This window comes from Primulina eburnea, chromosome 16, assembly GCF_022965805.1.
Source record: "Primulina eburnea isolate SZY01 chromosome 16, ASM2296580v1, whole genome shotgun sequence".
Lineage (NCBI taxonomy): Eukaryota > Viridiplantae > Streptophyta > Magnoliopsida > Lamiales > Gesneriaceae > Primulina > Primulina eburnea.
This window is the reverse complement of record NC_133116.1, coordinates 25,841,095-25,847,735: the sequence shown is the minus strand read 5'-3', so window position 1 is coordinate 25,847,735 and position 6,641 is coordinate 25,841,095.

Sequence of the window (6,641 nt, the reverse complement as noted above, 5' to 3'; positions counted from 1 at the left end):
ATGTATATATAGAGTTTAAACAAAAACTCAAATATCTGATTCCGGTCTGGAATAAGAATTCACTAAGTATAATGTCATAATACTTCTCCAATCCTTCTGACGGAATCAATCTCGCATTACTGGCTATACAATGTCCGTATAAACCAATCTATAGTTCATCACATATCCGTACCATCTGCTATTATCAAAGACATCTACAGTCTTCAGCTTCAAATACCACTCGTCATCATCTGACGTTGGTATCTTAAATCGGTCCATTCTGAACTATCTTCATCTTCCTTCGAATTTTCTTCATCTTTTCAATCATATCCCTAATCATTTCAGATCCAATCTCAAGAACTTCAGAGTTATCATTCAAATAAAGAGGGGATCGACACCTCTTTCCGTACAACACTTCTAAAGGAGCCATCTCAATACTCGTTTGATAGTTGTTGTTGTACGCAAATTCACAAATGACAATAAATTATGTCAACTAGTGCTAAAATCTAGCACTATAGTTCCTGGATATTCTCCAGTATCCGGATAATTTGCTCTGATTATCCGTCAATCTATAGACGATAGATGAAAGAGTTTGTGATCTATTCTGCCAAAATACAAAATCAACCAAAAAATCATGGTATGATATCGTCAATTTAGGCATTCAGTGCAGTCTAATCACTCTTCTGATACATTCTATGGTGGCATTCTGATATTTCTGACCACTTCTCTGACATCAATCGGTGTCATTTGATCATGTTTGTACATTATCTAGTACAAACTGATAGATATAGATTGAACAATCTGTCAATCTTAATCATATCATATTACAATCTGTAAAATGACGGTAATTTCATTACGAAGGCTATAGAAATGTACTCTCATTTCTATTTAGAACTTTACAATTCTGTAATAATTCTCCTGATTTCTATCTTTCTATCTTATCTGTTAGAAATTTAGACATATCAGTACAATTTCTGCCAACATTTCAATACAATTCTGTTATAACTGATTTCATCTGTCTATATCACCACTATCTGTTCGAATACAATACAATCTCAATCATCAGACTGAACACAGAATCCATGACTGTAAGCTTCTGACAATATCTGTTCTTTCTTATTCGAACTATTTGATATACACAATTCAGTTAATAACATAAATTAAAGAGGAAATACCTACCTGGTATTCGGCTCTGACTATCAATATCAAGCTTTATTGTACAATTCTGACACATCTGACATCACAGAATAATCAATCTCATACAACATACACAATCACATATCTGTTACTCTGATCGACACTCTGTTCTGATTATCGATATTGAGTTCTAAACATTCTAATCAGCTTTTTGAACTGCTAACGTTTCAAAATCAGCTCTGATTCAGACGGTACAATATAATCTTCATTGTCTACAATCAGTCTCAACCACGTGTTCAGAATAACATCAATATTCAATCAGATTCAAAACATGCTAAATTCATAAACCGCAACTGTCCGACACTGATGTCAACCTCAGCTGACTAATCACGGTTTAACTCTGCTAGAATCAACAGATACATCATTTTCAGATATAACAATCCCTGAACACAATCTGTCTCAATCAAGATTCACCATTTAACCGTTTCTAATATCAATTCAAGGTTAAAATCAATCTCTCTGAAATCAGATCTGAAGTCTTATCTGGGGAAAACATTAACAACTTTCATATCATTGGTAAATCAGCCAATGATAAACTCAACTTTTCAGTAAATCAACTGAATACATAAGGAGTCACTCTGCTCCTTTCTGTAATAATCGAGTCATAGCTAGTACGAATATCAAAGGAATTCTCAGTCTAGAATCCTTATCGTACAATATTCATCCCCAAGCTATCTCAGGTCCATTTCTCACCATCTTCTGAAATTAATCGATGGTAGCTCTGTACTTGGTCAGCATATCAATATCAGTAATGCAGTTCAAAAATCATAGAACACAAGTAAAATATCATCTACCACACAATCTAACTCGATCTCATTCTTATCCTACTGTAGTATACAAGATCTAACAGAAATCGCTGATACAAGATCAATTCCCAAAGGAACAGAAACAAATACTACAGTAAATAGGGACTCAACAGATAATGCATGCATCAATGCAAATCTCTCAGAAATAGAAGTATATGAAGCACCAGTATCCCTCAATACATATGCAGGATAATTAAACAAATCAGTTACCTGCAACATCATCATCTGGTGCTTCCTGAGCCTGCTCCTCAGTCAAAGCAAATACTCTGGCCTGCTGTCTAGGAGGTTGGCCAACTGTCTGGCCTCTGCTGTGACTGAGATGGTGCTGGCTGAAATGAAGGGACGGCAGCTGATCTTCTACTCCACTGTGCCGCTGGTCCAGATGGTTCGGCTCCCTGGGATCTTTGGGAACCCCTCTGTGGACATACTCTGGCAAAATGTCCCTGTTGTTTGCAGAAGTGGCAGCTACCAAGTACTCCTTGGCATTGTTCAGTGGAATGTCTTCCGCCACAATTTCCGCAGTAAACACCAGTATAACTCTGCTGAGAACCACTAGAGCTAGAAGAACTGCTGCCAGACTTCTTAAACTGCATTCCTCTAGCCTTCAGAAAATCTTTTCTTCCACTACTACTACTGCCACTCTCGAATCGAGGAGGTGGTTGCGGTGGTCTCAACACTGGAGGAACAAATTCAGCTCCTCTCTGCCTTATCAGGCCCGCTTCAGCGCCCTTTGCTCTATTCATGGCATCAGCAAAGTTATTCGGTCGTCCTGTGTTCACCAATGTAAAAATATCGGGATTCAAGCCATTGGTGAACTGATCAGCAACGGCTTCGTCATTTCCAGCCACATGTGGAGCAAACTTCAACAAGGTAGAGAACTTGGTCACATATTCTTCAATGTTCAGCTGACCCTGTCTCAAATTGGCAAACTCCGCCCCCTTGTCTTTTCTGTACGATATTGGGAAAAATCTCTGATAAAACTCAGTTTTAAATACATCCCAAGTAAAAATCGTACCTCGCTGCTCCAAGGCCCTCTTCATTGTAACCCACCAGCTTTGTGCAACATCAAGCAACTGGTGCCCAATAAATTTAATCCGGCGCTCAGCACTGTACTCCAGTTAATCAAACAGCAACTCAATGCTACCTAACCAACTCTCACACTCGACTGATGTCTCAGTACCCGTCAGAGTGGGTGGTTTGAATGACTGAAACCTCTTCAGCAAGGTTTCCATTGGAGTCGGTGTTACATCCATTGGAGGATTTGATGTACTACCCTGTTCTGGTATTCTTCTGGGAGGCATATCTGAAACTCAAAAGGATTAGTAATCCAATCCAACACACCTGTTTCAATTTAGTCTCTCCTCCGATCATCATACTGCTGATCGAGAATCAATTCAGATTCGTTCCCAATAATACATATTACAAAATCAAATCAGATAAATCAAGTAACAGGTATTATATAAAGCAGTACGACATGCTAGCATTCAAAAGCAGGAAAGAAAACCTCAATTTACCCCGCTCACTAGCCTCTTCTATCTCAATCTCAAGAATCTACAGTTCTAGTACCTACAGCTCAGATACCACCTGTTGTGGGAACCCGGACGCTAATCATCTTCTTAATCGTCATTGGGACTAATAAATCAATTATAAAACAGGGTCTATATATATATATATATATTTTTTTTTTATAAATACAAAGCGGAAACGTAATGTAATTCACAAAAATTACATATTAAACATGAACATACAAATCTTGTGTTATCTACAAGAATTCAACTAGGTTCAACTACATATCAGTGCTGAATCTTATGTTGCTTCGAAGCCCGGATCTCCACGCTATCTAATCTTCTCTCATCCTCTTCTTGACCCTGATCCAGCCCCACCTGTTGTCATGTACACATACAAAACAAGACAACAGCCGGATAACTCCGGTGAGATATAAATATCCCAGTATAAACAATGTACACATGCAATCATATAAAAACATATATAAAAGCATATAACAAATATTCATAACATGTCTCAAATCTGAAACATAATTAATATCAAGCAAAGAATCATACTCAGACTCAGACTTGACTCAACAACGCGTCGTCTTATACTCGACTCAACTCTATCCTAGGGATCCCGGTGTCTGGATAATGATAAATATACCGAATCTCAGTCGCTAGAAATGAATCAATCCCTACACGACATCGATATCATTCATATATCCAGTATCTGGGTGAATCAGCCGCAGAATTGACGAATCAGTCAAGAATTAGGCGAATCAGCCAATAACCAGACGAATCAGCCTGTAATTAAGCGAATCAGCTTAAGTTTAGACGAATCAGTCAATAACCAGACGAATCAGCCAATAACCCGACGAATCAGCCGGTGACTAGGCGAATCAGCCTATGACTCAACGACTCAGTAATCAATACATGCATTCAGTATCTAAGCAAATCAGTCAATGACTAGCGAATCAGCAGTCATTACATGCAGTAGCTATAAATCAATAGGCTACAAATATCAATCTTATCATACAGTAGCTATAAATCAATAGACTACAATCATAAGTCTCATCAATTGCAAATATCAATGCAATAAGTAAAAGTATGTGATTTAGGGAAACTCGAGTCAAACCTCACTCGAGTTGTGCAATCCCAACTCAACATTAATTTATACCTTTCTTTCTGATACTCTGATTCTGTCGAAGTCTCGAACTCAAATCTGTCAATACTCAATCTGACAAGAACAATATCGAGGAGTATAATATCAATACACCACTCGAATCAAATCTGTTCTGCTCAATACTTAACCTAATTCAATATCGATGGCATAACGGTATAATATCAATATACCCAATAATACCATATCAATCAGATATTAATTCTAATATCTCATACTCGATAACAACTCAATTCTGATATCAATTCTCAATCAACTCAACTCTAAAAATCATAACAATTTCATATGGTATCTGTTCCTCAGTCCGGTTTCGATTATACGATGTCTAACATGCCAAGAACATCATATATGAATCATATTAGATTCTGACAATACCATAATTTCAAATCATATCAAAACGTAGCAAAACTTACGTCCAGTTGTAGCCTACGTCGATAGGAATACAGTACTGTACTCGGATTTGAAAACAGACGGACGGATCTTGCGTAACAATCAATTTCTCACTCACAAAAACTTGAAGCTTTCCTCCTTCGATTCTTTTGCTCAATTCTGAAGGAAGAATCGGTTGTATGCATATATATATATATTGCATGTAAATCGTACGTGGCTTCTCCAAAATTTGCCAAAACACCACTCGCGCATATGCGCGCTTCATCTCGCGCATATGCGCCAAAGATTCTGGAGCTGTCGCGCATATGCGCGCATTTTCTCGCGCATATGCGCGAGGGCTTCTGGACCCCTCGCGCATATGCGCGTGTTTCTTCGCGCATGTGCGCTGGTCATTTCTTTTGAGATGTTCGGCCGAACATCTCGAGATCGAGATGTTCGGTTGAACATCTTGGCTTATATTATAACGATGCCCGACCTCGTCATTTGAGTTCTTATAACCTCAATCATGTCAATAATCAATGTCTGATTATAATAATTAATTCTCGAGCATTACAGGATGAATGGAATATGGCGTGTCATGGGCTTCCCTCATAATAAGATTGCTCAAGGAATCGTCACTGGGAACCCATAGACGGTCACGATAACGGACTAAACCATCCACTACTGAATATAGATTCTGGCCCTTAGCCTCATCTCTAGTTCTCCACTTTTGCAACTGCTCATCAGTGTACTGTCCATCACGGATTTGATCTCTCAATGTCGACTGGACTGATATCGTGGCAAGATTAGGGGCCTCGCCCCTGACATAAACTGCAAGCTCAAACCGCTGTATCTCGGACTGCAACGGTCTTTGGAGTGATAATTGAGCGATAACTGCTGCCTTTCTACTCAATGCATCTGCCACTACGTTAGCTTTTCCCGGATGGTAGCTAATTTCACAGTCGTAGTCCTTTACCAATTCAAGCCATCTGCGCTGCCTCATATTCAACTCCTTTTGGGTGAAGAAGTATTTCAAACTTTTATGATCGGTGAATATCTTGCACTTCTCCCCATAAAGGTAGTGTCTCCAAATTTTCAGTGCGAAGACTACTGCTGCAAGCTCAAGATCATGAGTGGGGTAGTTCTTTTCATGAATTTTCAACTGTCTTGACGCATAGGCGATAACTCGGTCGTTTTGCATAAGAACTGCGCCTAGAACAAGCTTAGAAGCGTCGGTATAAAGAACATAATCCCCTTGCCCTGATGGCATAGATAGCACTGGCGCTGAAATCAAGGGTTGCTTCAACTTGTCAAAACTGTCTTGGCACTCGGGTCCCCAAACAAATTTTGCATTTTTCTTTGTCAAGGCGGTCATGGGTACCGCTATAGATGAGAACCCCTGAATAAACTTGCGATAGTAGCCAGCTAGTCCCAAGAAACTGCGAATCTCGGTGACGCTCTTTGGTACTGGCCACTCTCTCACTGCTTCCACCTTACTTGGATCGACCTCTACTCCACTACTAGAGATGATGTGGCCTAAAAACGCCACTCTATCAAGCCAAAACTCGCACTTACTGAATTTTGCATACAGCTTTCTATCTTGCAGTACTTGCAGTGCGG